Below are 14,909 nucleotides of genomic sequence, written 5' to 3'. Positions count from 1 at the left end.
ATCGAATAAAATGATTTTGTTTTGTATCTACAATCCGGGCATTTTACCAAAAAAAGCCATTTTTTAAAATTACCGAAATGGACCCATTATTTAATTATTTACCGGAATGGTCCATTTTCCGGCAAATCGCGTCCACGTCAGCGCGATGTCAGGGGACGCGCCAGGAAATCGCTACCACGTCAGCTTGAGTTGCTGATGTGGTAGCGATTTCTTGAGCCACGTAGCGCGTTTCGGGGGACGCAATTTTTCCGTTTTCCCACGTTAGGTTTTTTCGGCTTTTAAAGTTTAGGGTTCAGACTTTTTAGGGTTTTTAAGTCTTGGAAGAAATAATTTCGAGTTGACGTTTCTGATCAAATAGTATAAAATCGCTTCTAGTAGGATGCTATTTGAGAAGAATTTGTGAAATCGCGCCCTCGTGGATGCGTTTTTGCTACAGTAGGTCATGGAAGAAATAATTTTTTTTTGACGTTTCTGAGCAAATAGTATAAAATCGCTTCTAGCAGGATGTTATTTGAGAAGAATTTGTAAAATTGCGCTCTCGTGGACGCGCTTTTGCTACAGTCGGTCATGGAAGAAATAATTTTTTTTGATGTTTCTGAGCAAATAGTATAAATTCGTTTCTAGCAGGATGCTATTTGAGAAGAATTTGTGAAAATCGTGCCCTCGTGGACGCGCTTTTGCTACAGTAGCATGTTTGGGCTGAAGTTTTAAATTAGACAGAAAATGTTCTCAGAATGCATAAGTCACAGCAGAAACAATTTAGAGAGGATAAGAAGGTTAGAGTTTCAAATATGAGTGAACGTATTAGTGCTGTTATTTACTATGATGGTGAGGTTTGCCACACCGAGAATGGTGTTGTTTTTTTGTCGGAGAATACGGTGCGACTGGTTTTTAACCAGAACATAGATTTGACAGAACTTCGTAAAAGAATTAGGCGTAAAATTTTTGGAACGATGCCAATGAAAGTTCTGTCTATCACGTATCGATTTTGTTCTTCTGGTGATCCGGTGACATATGACTCGTTCGACATAAAAGGTGCTCGTAGCTTGGAGGCAATGGTGCAGACTCATCTTGCTAGTGGAGCACCTTATATTGAGTTATATGTACAATTTACATCGCCAACAGTGAATTTGAAGTTGGTAATCAGTTTTCCAATAAGGGTAGTTTTATTGGTGCTTTGAAACAACATAGCATCAAAAACGGCGTTAACTACCACGTCGTTAAATCTAAATCTGATAAGTTTGAGGCGAAGTGTGCGGTCCAAGACGGCACATGCTCATGGAAAATCTACGCCTCGTTAAGGAAAATGACAGGGTTGTGGGAGATTAAAAAGTACAAAGGTCCACATACATGTGCTGCAGGTATAGTATTGACGGTTTCTGAATAATACTTTTATTATGCAATGTTGTATTATTTAATGTACTCGGTTTATATATGTTTCACAAGATCATCCCAAGATGGATTCAGCTATGTTAGCTAGCTTGATACTGCCCATGGTAAAAGTAGATCCCAGGACATTAGTGCCGGTGTTAATTGCCAATATTCGTAGCCAAATGGGGTACACGCCCCCTTACCGCAAGGCTTGGATAGCTAAGCAAAAGACGTTGGAGAAGATACATAGTGGGTGAGACGCCTCATATAATGAAATATGGCAGTGGTGTCAGGTGCTAGAGAGATACGTCCCAAGTGCCATCACAGACCTTGAACCGGAACATGCGTACTACAACGGCCGATTGCTACGTGGATGCCAAGTGTTCAAACGCCTGTTTTGGACCTTTAAGCAATACCGAGACGTATTTTCATACTACAAGCCGTTGGTACAAATTGACGGTACTTTTATGTTCGGTAAGTATACTCATCGGCTATTGCTTACAGTGGCACAGGATGGCGGAGGGAGAATTCTTCCAATTGCATTTGCAATAACACCGGGGGAGTCGTCTGATGACTGAGATTTCTTTCTCTCTAGGTTAAGGAGGCATGTGTGCCCCCAACCTGATATCTGTGTTATTTCAGATCGGGGCGCCGGTATACTAGCTGCATTTGATCGACAGGGAAGCTTATGGCAGCACGCACACCATAGATATTGCCTAAGACACGTTGCTTCGAACTACTACAGGTAATATCCATCTAAGAGCGAACGACGACAAGTGACCAACATGGGTATTTAGTCTATATCTGTGTTATTTCGTTTGTCAATTTGAATTAGTTTTATTGGTAGAAGTGGTATAAATTATTCGCTATGATATTATATTGGCAGGGTATGAAATAAATAAAGATCGCTTTCACGAGATGTTGGCAATTTTACGTTCAATTAACGGAGAAGGGGCGAACTACATTTGTAACATACGTTTCGAATAGTGGGCACAATCATACGACGGCGGCCTACGATATGGCCATATGACGTCAAACCTGGCTGAATGCATCAATTCTATTCTTAAAGGAACGCGCCATCTACCGATAACATCGGTTGTGTGAGAGAAATATTTTCGTTTGGCGGTGTTATTTCCAAAGCGAGCAGCAAGTTATGCAGGCCAGATGTAGGGAGGACATGTATGGTGCAGTAAGGTAGTTCAAGAAATTAACAAGGCCAAGGCGAGGGCAAACACCATGCACATAGTGTGTCATGATCGAGACAATTTATGGTTTCGCGAGATAGAGTTTGACAGACCGCACCAAGGTGTTGTTGGCGGGCAATATTGTGTACACTTGCGAAATAGGACTTGTGACTGTGGGATGTTTGATGCACTTCGTTATCCATGTGCGCATGTTATTGCAGCTTGTTAGAATCTCCGTCTGGATCCGATGAGTTATGTGGATGAAGTTTACAAATTAGAAAACATGTATAACGTCTTGAGACACGTTTTCCCACCAATCCCAGATGAACGTAAGTGGCCGCCCGTATCTCTTGCTCCTTTTAAGCTGTTATCGGATAGAGAATTACGTCGCAAACCAAAGGGTCTACCTTGCTCGACTAGAATACGTAACAATATAGATATCCGAGAAACAGCCAGTCAAACGAAGTTGTGCGGATGATGTAGGAATCCAGGCCATAGAAGTCGATCATGCCCTAATCGCAATAGTTGAATGTAATTGTAAAAAAATTAAGTTTGTGAAATTATTAATTGATAAATTGTATTAATGGTTAGTAAAAATTATCAAATTATGTAAAATTATTAATTGTTAATACTAGTCAAAACATTTTTCCAAATCTAACATTATGTGAATGTAAAATTATTAATTGATAAATTGTATTAATGATTAGTAAAATTATCAAATTATATAAAATTATTAATTGTTAGTACTGGGAAAAAACATTTTTCCAAATCTAACATTATGTGAAAGTAAAATTATTAATTTAGTTTAGGATTTTTAATTAAATTAGGTTAGGGTTTTTAAGTTAATGGGGTTAGGGTTTTTAAGTTTAGGGTTTAGGGTTTTAAGTTAATTAGGTTATGGTTTTTAATTTAAGGGGTTAGGGTTTTTAAGTTTAGGGTTTAGAATTTTTAATTTAATTAGGTTATGGTTTTTAAGTTTAGGGTTTAGGGTTTAGGGTTTTTAATTAAATTAGGTTAGAGTTTTTAAGTTTAGGGTTTAAGGTTTTTAATTAAATTAGGTTAGGGTTTTTAAGTTTAGGATTTAAGGTTTTTAATTAAATTAGGTTAGGGTTTTTAATTTAATTACGTTAGGGTTTTTAAGTTAATTAGGTTAGGGTTTTTAATTTAATTAGGTTATGATTTTTAAGTTTAGGGTTTGTAGTTTTTAATTAAATTAGGCTAGGGTTTTTAAGTTTAAGGTTTAGAGTTTTTAATTACATTAGGTTAGGATTTTTAATTTAATTAGGTTAGGGTTTTTAATTAAATTAGGTTAGGGTTTTTAAGTTAAGGGGGTTAAGGTTTTTAAGTTTAGGGTTTAAGGTTTTTAATTAAATTAGGTTAGGGTTTTTAATTTAAGGGTATTAATGGTTAGTAAAATTCTCAAATAATATAAAAAATTTCTATTTTATTACATCAAATAATATCAAAATATTCAAAATATTTGTATAAATAAATTTAAATACGGCAATCAATGTCTATGCCTGGGGGATTCAGTGCCACATAGCTGCCGTCGACGGTTACGCGTTGGATTCCTTTTTTCTCTAGCTTTTGACGGGGATTCTGGTTCTTCCGGTACGGCATCTGGTTGTCGGACTTGGGACGATGATCCGCCTTCAAAGAATAGTGTATGTGGAGGTGTTTGCATCACGACCGGTGGAGGTGTTTGCATCACGACCGGCGACGGTGTTTGAAACTCATACGTTGGTGGGGATTGGTAAAAATGAGAGCTCCCCGACAGCCCCTCTTGCGATCCCTCGTGCGCCGCTGGCCTATACATCGGCGGTCCACTCAGAATAATAGGAAATGGAGCTGAACCAGGCATTTGGCTCCAACCTGCCATAGGACTCGGAAAAGGATACATATAAGGGCTAGAAAACGCACCTGGCATCATCTGAAAAGGTGGTTGTGTGGGTATTATCGGTTGAACTGCTGCGTCGGGTGACTGTGTCGGTGCTCTCGTTAGGCCTGGTGATTGCATGGCCGCTGATGATGAGCCGAGTGAATGTCTGGGCCTCGTTGAGGGGCTGCCTTCGTCGTCTTGTTGTCTTGGATTTAGAGGCCCGCGCCTTTCCCTTTCGACACGTATTTGCCGCTGTCTCTCCTCTGGCATCAGTAAATACGGCTTGCCATGGATCTTAAACCATGGCATGTATTCTGGAACGCACACTAACTCCGGAACGATGATTGGTTCCCGAGTAGGTATATATTCATATCGATCTTCCTACATTTCCATGTACTCGGACCAGTATCTCGTCCAATCCGTATTCAATTACCGAAAGTCGACTTTGTGTTGATCGTCAAATACCTCAGGATCCACGGGAATCAATTGTCTACATCCAAACTGTCGTAGCACTCTGTCTGTCTGGTGCGGCTCCACAGTTGCGTAGTTGATTAACACGCCTTTCACGTGCCAAGCTTGTGGATTTTGTAAGAACTCTTCCGGGATTACTGCCCGAATTGCCGGATCCTCGTATGGTGTCTATTGAAACTATATGAACATGATGGAAATATTAGTTATATACATAATACTAAATACTAAATACTAAATATCAATCGACTAGCGAATGTATGGAAATATCTATTTTATTTAAAACTTACTTGGGCTTCCGACCGTTGGTCCAATAGAAGCCATATATCTTCAAGAGAGGACAGTAATCGAGCATGACTTGCCGGATGGTTCCACCTAATTAAATAAAATTTTAGCATACATTTATTTTTAAAAATCTACATAATAATTGTAAAATCTAATATAAAATTTACCTCGTTATGAGTGGGAATGTATATGAGTGGTCCACTCGAGGACATAGAAATGGAAAGCAAAACCGTGCCCACGACTGCAGTAGTGACAGGCAACCTTTGATTTTTGCTCTCCTCGGTCGCGTCTCCCCGCACATCTCTCGATATAACGTTGCCAAGACGGTAGACCCCCAACTCTATTCACCGGTTGCTCTAAAATCAACGAGTTTCAGCAGCCATCTCAGATGTATGCGGCTCCATGACGTATCGGGCATCAGATAACCTTCAATTAATTTAAGAATGTATGCCGAGCATATTAGATTCTTTAAATTTCGGTTGAATCTTCATCTGGATCAGAGAATGTGTCATGTAACCAGCTCATCTCGATCTTACCTACCTCCATTTTCTCCGGAATAGCGCCCAAAAGCTCGTAGCACACCGCCGCTCAATCGCTAGATTGGGAAGACCCAGTGACTGGGCTCCCGTCCACCAGTAATCCCAATTGCAGATTGACATCTTCTAGAGTGATAGTGCACTCTCCACATGGAAGATGGAATGTGTGCGTCTCGGGTCTCCACCTCTCGATCAACGCACTAATTAGTTTTTGGTCCATCTTGCATCCCCGGCCTACCGTCGCCACGTGCCAAAAACCCGCTTCCCGCAGGTAGTTCTCTACCAACGATGATGGAGGAGTATGCATATTCCGGATATTGCATTCCAATACCCGATCTACAGACTTTTATAACAAATAAAAAATTAATAATTATCTAAAAATGCATAAATAAAAAATTCTTAAATAATATTTAAAACTTAAATTTAATACTTACAATTTTCATTTGTTCTACCGATATGTGATGCTTATCAATACGAGTCAATTCTCCGGCCATTGCTGAAATCGTACAAATTTTTACGGTTTAAAAAAATTTTAAAAAATATTTTTGAAATTATTTAAAAAAAGGAAGTTAAGAGAAACTTAAGAGAAACTTAAGAGAATTTTTGAAGGAAATTGAGAGGAAATTTGAGAGAGGATTAGTTTGTGAAAAAAAGGGTGAGGGGTATTTATAGTTTTTTTTTACCGTTGGGGGGCAACGGTAAAATTTTTGACTGTTGGAGCACTGTTCACGCACGGGTCAAGTCGCAGCCACGTCAGAGCGAGTTGCTGACGTGGCAGCAAATCGCGTCCTAGAGGGCGCGATTTGCTGCCATGTCAGCAACTCGCGCTGACGTGGACGCGATTTTTCAGAAAATGGACCATTCCGGTAAATAATTAAATAATGGGCCCATTTCAGTAATTTTTTTAGAAAAAAGGGTTTTTTTAGTAAAATGCCCCTACAATCCAAATGGGAGATGGAGAAAAGCAGAAAAGGCCAAAACCATACCAAATTGGCAATTGTAAAATAGATCTGTTTCTTCCAATGGCCAATGCTTTGCATTTTGTTTAGTCTTCCGTTGGTCTTTTGTACTCGGTCTACTCCATGGGGTTCTTATCTTAAGCCATGCATCCCCTCAACATGTAACATGCATGCATGCATCCGTCAACATTCAACACAAGAGATTCTTATCTTAAACCACGAACCATTAGCCATGCATCCATCAACACTCAACACTAGGGGTTTTTAAGCCATGAACCATGCATGCGTTCATCAAAGTCTTGGCCTTTAAAAATTTTAGACCCCAAATTTAATGTCACATCATGCTATTGGAAGTAGAGTTGTAAACGAACAGTCAAGTTGGACCTGTCGAAACCACCTTTTTTGAAAAAACAAAAAAATGTATTTGTCGACTTAAAAAATGAAAATGGGAGTCGCCACCGATCTTTTATTAAGGTGTGACCGGTTCACCATTAAAATGATTTTTGGTCTGCGAATTTTGAGAAAAAAAGGTTCGGGAGTCGGTTACGTACGAGGAAGGGTTAGCACCCTCGTAACGCCCAAAAATGGTACCGAATCGATTGTTTAATGTCTTAATGTCAAGAATTTGAAAAGATTTTTAAAATACGATCCTTTGAAAAGAGAATTTGAATAGAATGAATTTGATTGATGTGACTCACTTGTTTTAAAGAAATAAATTGTCACACTCAGTAAGTTAGAGTGTAACGTTTTAAATCCTCAAAATTAAGTTTATCTTTTAACTTTTGAAATTTATGCATTTTTTGAGAAGGATATCATGTTATTTGGGTTAAACGATAAATTAAACCCAGTAAGTTAGGGTTTATTTCCTCGAAATTCCTAAACACCAAATATTGCCCTTATTTTTTTATTTTTTTAAAAAAAAACCTAATTCGAGGTCTCAAAATGTCATATCCGGTGAGTTAGGATCCAACATTTCGAAATCCCGAAAGACAAAGCTTTATTTAAAATTTGTATGATTTAATTGCAAAACAAGTACTTGGTTATCTAAATTCAACGAAATAAATTGAAACGAGTAAGTTAGGGCACAATCCTCTCGAGAAATGTGAATACTGAATATTTTGACAATTTACAAAACGAAATGATTTTAATGCTTTTAATGAAACAAGTGAAAAAATAAATGCGGTATAGTTAAACGGCAACATATCACACAAAATTCGAATATACATCAACGAGTAACGAATAATAAATGAATATAAACAAGTTGAATAACCCTAATTTCAATAATACTATGCATACATCAATATCAACATTTTGATACTATTAACCAAGAAGCAAAATAAAATGTAACTTAAAAAAACGATCAAAGAAATGTGGAATTAACAAAATGTGTACACGAAATTATACATAAAATTTTAATGGGAAAATTAGAAACAATTTAATAAAAAACTAGAAAATGAATAAAAATGTTAAGAAAGAATTAAAAAAACATTTGATAATTTTAAAACATATTGACGATAATTTAGAATAATTATATGTTAAAATTATATTAATAATAAGTTTGAAAATCATGTCAAATTAAATATTAAAATATGTTATAAATAAATATATTAAAATAAGTACAAAATTTGATTTAAAATTATACTATAAAAAAATCAAGTTAAAGTTAAGACATAATTTAAAATATAAAGGAGAAATAATAATAATAATAATAATAATAATAATAATAATAATAGGATTAAAAAATGATATTGAAATTAAAAAAATAAAAATAAAAATAAAACACTACAAATAGAAATAAAAGGAAAAATAAAGATGAACTAAATTGGTAATCAACTTAGAAAATGAGGGACTAAAATTACAATTAAGTGCGAAATCTAAACATTCAAAACCACTCATAGAAAACGGCGCCGTTTAGGTTTGGATCCAAATGAAAATAAAATAAAATATGTGATACGATTTAAAAAAAAACTGGAGGAAAACCGATTTGAAATAAAATTTAATGCGAAGGGACTAATTTCAAAAATAAACCATTGAATGGAAATGCACGGATCCTTCCCTCGGGTCGGGTCACTGCATAGATCTTGGCTTCAAACGGCGCCGTTTTGAGACCATCAAATTGGCATAAAACGACGTCGTTTATTACTACACCTATAGACAAAAAATAACCCTAAAACTAGTAGCCATTTCATTTTAAAAAAACAAAACAAAAAAAAAACCTAAACTAAAACACTCTCCTCTGCACCGCTCCGCCGTTTGCTCTCCAGGCCCTCCGATCCCCTCTCAACTTCGATGACAACGGAGAGAAAAAGGATGCGGTCACCAGGTATGTTTCCCTCCCCGACCTCTTTCTTTTATTCCTTTTTTCTACTCGAATACAGAATTAAAATAACTGTAGAAACAAAAAATGTGAAAAGAGCAAGAAGAACTTCGGTCACCTTTTAATATTTTTTGCTTGTATTTAATATCTCCCGAAAAAAAGATCCCTTTTACAGATTCAGAAATGGCTTTATATAGCCAAAATATTATCGATTTACAGCAAAATAAAACAAAATAATCTTTTTCTTAATCGCTGGCCTTTCTGTTATTTGATTTCTTTGTTGTTTTGCTGAGTTTGTTGCAGATGAGGAGCCAGCCTGGCGCTAAGGTGCACGTGTGGCGCAGATGCAGTGCATTGCGGGGCGGTTGGAGGCACGCGGATGTGCTAGAGTTGCTGACTGTTGTGGCGTCAGAAGAATCTAGAAACCCTAAAGGTTTCTGGAAATATTTGGGCCAGTATAGTTGGGTCTTGTCTAAATTTAGTATTCAGACCAGTGTAATGGGTCAGATGTAAATGGACCTTAAAATGGACTTTTAATTGGATTCTATGATTTTTTATTTTTTATTTTTTTTCTCTTTTTGAAATATATGTGGGCCGGGCAAATTTGGGCCATTACAGGACCAAATAGTAGTAAGTTCGAGCTCAACTCGAAATTTAAAGTTCAATACGTAATTTGAGTTTAACTCAAGATTTAATTGAGCTATTTAAACTTGAGCTCGATTAAACTTATTTGTACTTAAGTTCTTTCTGTATAATAAGATTAAAAATCTAATTTCATAGAAAAAAAGATATTTAAATAAAATTATAAATGACCCATTTGAATAAAGTATTATGGCAACTCCAACTATAGCTTAAGTTTAAATTGATAATTAATAAATCGATTCAAATTCGAATAGCTTGCAATCCTCTGTATTTCATTTACAGCCTTCATCGTAAACACTCAACACCAGGATTTCTCATCTTAAATCATGAACCATGCATGCAACCATCCATTAAGATTGAAGAATGAGATATGAGTGGAAAAGAAAGCCAATGGGCTTCTCTTTTGTTCTTTTTACTGACTAATGTCCTCCTTTCCATATCTTTTACCAACCTTTATATAGAGGTGGAATCACAAAATTTGTTTGGGTGAGAGTCATAATTAAATTATATATTTTTATGATTATTATTTTTAAAAATTATATTTTTATAGTCTATATTTTTATAATAGACTATATAATTTTATCATTTTAATAGACTATTTTTTTATAATTTTTAAAGGATTAAATCAAATTTTTATTATTTTGGGGGACAAAGTATAATTTTACCATTACTAATTTAAAATTTTATAAATTATAAAGGACTTAAATAGAAAATTTTCTATTTTAGGGGCGGCCCTGTCTGCCCTCACTTGGCTCTTTCAATGTCTTTATATATGAAACTTTCAACTTGGAATATCTTACCTATTCAAAAATAAAAATCAACAACCTTAATTTACTTGTCTTTGCTTTTTGGTCCCTTCATTCTATGTATTAATTTGAAAGCCATGGGACAATGTTATGTACTTATGATCACTAGCCCGAGAACTAGATAATGTTCGGGTCACCTTCTTGCGACCTGGTTAGGGCCCACCAGATAGATACATGCAAGTCCCATAGTACGAAGACAACAAGGGGTGCTTGCAAGGGGAGCTCGCGGTCTTAACTCGCCATTACCCAAGGAGTTCGCATGTGGGGGCCACGAAGTCCAGTAAACAACCCAGAACAATATACGTGTCCAGCATGCATAAAGTCTACCAAGAATGACAATACCATAAACAATAACCATGTCTATAAATATCCGATTGTCTCTTTTAATGAGACACAACGAAAAATTACTCAACAGACAGATACTTTGATTTGTGTCGCTGCAAAACAAAAAAGTTACTATTCCATGACAAAAATGCAAAGTTGTGGACGTATTTGATATTTCAACACCCACACACATACAGGGATCACGCTAGTAGTGGAGTTAAATTTTAAATTATAAACTTTTGGGGCTAAAAGATAATTTTACCATGGGATAGACCGCCTCTGCTTGCCCGGCCCCAAAGGTGGAAAATTACAAAATTTTAAGTTACTTCAATAATATAATCGAATTTTACTCCCTAAAATTTAAATTTCAAATTTTAACCCTCTAAAAATGAAAAAGAAAAAACTTATATTTTAACTTTCTCAAAATTTTATAATTCAAAATCAATCCTAAAAACTAATTTTCGCTACTCATATATATATATACATACATATATACATTTATTTATGACAATGATATATCATAAGAAAGGCCTTGCAGGATAGTCTTTTATACATAAAGTCAACCAAAGTTGAATAAAGTTGGATAGGCATAGCCCCTTTCTTTAACAATATATTTCCCCCTAATGAGACATATAAAATTAGCACAAAGTCATGGTAAACTGATTTTAGGTAGCAAGCTTTAGCTTTCACTTTGGAAATTGGAAAGCTTTTGTTGTTTTATATTGACCCATCACAATATATTTACATTCAATCCCGACCAAAATAGATATAAATATATTTTGTTCCCTAATTTAAAAATATAAAATTACTAAAAACTCATCTGGAATAAACTTGGACAAATTATTATTCAGATATAGATGTATTTAGACATCATTTGTTCAGTTTTATTTTTATGTGAAAAATTTTATATTTTTTTATTAATTTATATATGTTTAAAGTTTTTTTTACCTTTTTAATTTATGTATGACATGTGGTATATTGAAAGGCTGCCATATGGCACCATTGAATTGATTAGTAGTGTCATGTTAGTATAAACTAACGGCGTTAGTGCGGCGATACCAACCTGATTGATAGAATACAATAAGTTCAAGTACCAACTAGGTCTAAAAAAAAGTAGATACCAATTAGCTACAAATGAACAAATTTAGAAGGCAAAATATATGTTAACCCAATATAATATAAGTTTAGGTATATAAATATATATACTTGTATTTGAAACTCACCTAGAATTTAGATATGTGGGTTGGGTCGGACTAAAAATGAGCTTGAATAAAGAAAGGTTAAAAAAAGCTCCAAGTCCATGTATTCTTTATACATTTGGAATTTAATTTTTCTATTTTTATTTTTAGAAATTTAGTCTCTCTACTTTTCAAATTTCAATATTTAAGTTCAATTGTTAATATTGTATGAATTCTTTTATTAAATTCACCGGTATGACATTTTGAAATAACAAAATACTCACTTTGTAATTGTGTAAAAAAATGACGAAATAAACTTAAATTTAATAGACGAATTTTAATGATATTAACAATTAGACTTACATATTTCAATTCAAAAAGTAAAATTAAATTTCTTAAAATAAAATAAACACTAAATTTCAAATGTATTAAAAATAGTAAAGTAAAACCATAAAAGAAATAAAAAAAATGTTGGACCGTGGCTCAACCTAGGGATAGCTCTAATTATGTATAAACCTAATGCAACTCCATTATTTAAAGAAATTTAAGATAGAGAATTGAAGTAGTAGCTAGTTAAATTAGACATTATTTTTGATACGTGAACTTTCGATATCTCTAAGTTTAGATTACGTCTTGATTTAAAGTTGAACTTTTTTAAAAGGTGACAAGTTTTTTTATTTAAAAAAAACATTGAACTGAGTTGAAGATCTTATTTTAAAAACATCGAAATTCTTACCACTTGATCCAACAAATAATGATAGTTACTTATACAAATAAATTCCTATCACCCAAATAACTCATTTTAGAGTTTTTTTTTAAAAAAGAATGTTAGAACATGCAATTGTTGTTTTTGGGAAGGTAATACAATTTGGAACCCTAAAAAGTAGACAAGTTTCCATCCCAAAAATATCTCTGTGACAGTGCGCCTTTGTCTCTCAATCATGTTCATATATTGGAGTCAATGGCTGATTGTTTCATTGGTGCAAAAATGGGAGCCGGTAACCCAACTTTCCCACCAAAATTTGCCAAAGCTTTTAAACTTTAAAGTCCTCATTGTAGGAAATTGAAGGGCTTTCCTTTGACTAATTCAAGACCCCTTTTTTTAATTCATTAATCAAATACTTAATATAAAAAAAAAGACCCTCTTAAAATGGCACAAGTGTAGGGTATAAACAATGTACCCTAAAATAAAAACAACCCTTAAAATGGCTAAGTAGTAAGTGATTTAATCAAAGGGTGTAGCCTTTGATAATTACTGGAGTAGTTTTTGTATATGTAAATTAGAAGTGAGCAGTAAATCCAAAACCCAAACAGGGGGAGAGGGAATAAAATGGGCACCATGCCTTGCCTTTATGTCGCATCATAGTCCATGGGGGCATTGTTGTATAATTATGTCTTAAACTTTATCGAAGTGATTGCATATATAAGATACGAGTGTGTGGGCTTTTGCCTTAGGAAACGGCAAACTCAAGCATCAGACCAACACAATTCACTCATCCCACCCTTGCCTCCTCTTTTTTTTGCCTTTCTTAATAAACAAGAAATTTGTAGTTTTATAAGTAAGAGTTAAAAAAATTATGATGCGTTACATTTATTTAATTTTTATTTTTTAAGGTTAAAGTTCAAAAAAAGACCCTAGAAAATATTTTGAGGATGAGTCGAGTCTCTAGTCGAAAAATGCAATCAATTAAATCTTTAATTAATTCAAAAATAACAATCAATTGGACTCTTCGAATTGTCACTTCCGTTAAAGCCCTTGATAGATCATTAAGTGCTGACAGATCAAAAATAATATTCAACCCCTAATAGAAAGTAAGACAGATTCGTACGCTCTTAACTATCAAATAAATTCTTAAAATAATCATTGGTATCACCAATCTCATCTCGACGATTACCTAAACTATCTTGCAAGCTAGCAACTCAGTTCAATTACCAACGATGGGACGCAAAATAATGAAAGAAAGCGATATTTTTATCCCCTTGCTTCAGCTATTTTTGACTCCACAAACAAGTAAACATATTAACATATGTTTTTCATACTAATAGCATGCTTTACTAAGCCCATATTATTAAGATGACGGATGACACGAAAAGAGAGAGAGAGTAAGAATTTAAGTGAGGGACTAATAGAATTGTTTATGGGTTGGATTGAGTTGGATTAATATAAAATTTTAAGTTCGTTTTTTAGGTTCGAGTCTAACCCGATTTAAAATTTTATTAAAGTTTGGCCCAAGTAAAAAAATGTTAAACTCGAGCCCGACTTGCCTGTATTAAAATCTTTTATATTATTTTTATATAAAAACAAATTTAAAAAATATAATACATCAAATATACTACAAACATTAAAATAAATGTCTCCCAACAAATTAGAAATATATTAAGAAAAATCTTTATACTTAAATAAGACTAAGATAATTGTAACTTAGCAAGCAAATGACTCCAATAATAACAGAATTAATAACAATACAAGAGTTATACAATATCCAAACAATAACAACAAAATAGTAACAATATAATAGTAAATAACAATAAAACATCAAAATGGCAGCAAATAGCAACAAAACAACAGTGAAAAAAAGTTAGGCAAATTCGGATTGGATCGGGCTCGACAAAAATTCTAACCCGACCCATGTAGAAAGCGGACCTTATTTTTTGTCCAAGTCTATTTTTCGGACCTATATTTTTACCCAAACCCTCCTACTTTTCAAGCGAACCTTTAGACTTGGATGAATGGCCCGATCCATTATCAAATCTAGGCATTAAGTACCTTACATCATTTACATGTTTTTACTTCATTTAAAAAAAGAGAGTAAAATATGCTATTACTATTTGTACTCTGACAAATTTAAGATTTGTTCCATATGCTTTAAAAGTTAAAAAGTAAGTTTTTTGTTTAAAAATTCTAGTCCAATCATTGATATAGTTAGTAATTTTTATAAAAAAATTGTTAACTTGACATG

General features: G+C 34.2%; 3 long non-coding RNA genes across 3 annotated transcripts; 1 reads left to right on the top strand and 2 right to left on the bottom strand.

Moving 5' to 3' along the window:
• Positions 1-4,480: 4,480 nt before the first annotated feature.
• On the bottom strand, positions 4,481-5,956 carry LOC121215581 (uncharacterized). The gene is made up of 4 exons (XR_005911507.1): positions 5,728-5,956; positions 5,355-5,613; positions 5,193-5,277; positions 4,481-5,082 (listed from the first exon to the last, which is right to left on the bottom strand). It is a non-coding gene; the product is annotated as an uncharacterized lncRNA (long non-coding RNA).
• Positions 5,957-6,011: 55 nt separating this feature from the next.
• Positions 6,012-7,166, bottom strand: LOC121215580 (uncharacterized). Its single transcript, XR_005911506.1, has 3 exons — positions 6,710-7,166; positions 6,158-6,219; positions 6,012-6,066 (listed from the first exon to the last, which is right to left on the bottom strand). It is a non-coding gene; the product is annotated as an uncharacterized lncRNA (long non-coding RNA).
• Positions 7,167-8,417: 1,251 nt separating this feature from the next.
• Positions 8,418-9,563, top strand: LOC107927045 (uncharacterized). The gene is made up of 2 exons (XR_001692364.2): positions 8,418-9,005; positions 9,303-9,563. It is a non-coding gene; the product is annotated as an uncharacterized lncRNA (long non-coding RNA).
• The last annotated feature ends 5,346 nt before the right edge of the window (positions 9,564-14,909 follow it).

Source organism: Gossypium hirsutum, chromosome D03, assembly GCF_007990345.1.
Source record: "Gossypium hirsutum isolate 1008001.06 chromosome D03, Gossypium_hirsutum_v2.1, whole genome shotgun sequence".
Lineage (NCBI taxonomy): Eukaryota > Viridiplantae > Streptophyta > Magnoliopsida > Malvales > Malvaceae > Gossypium > Gossypium hirsutum.
This window is presented reverse-complemented; position numbering and strand designations above follow the sequence as displayed.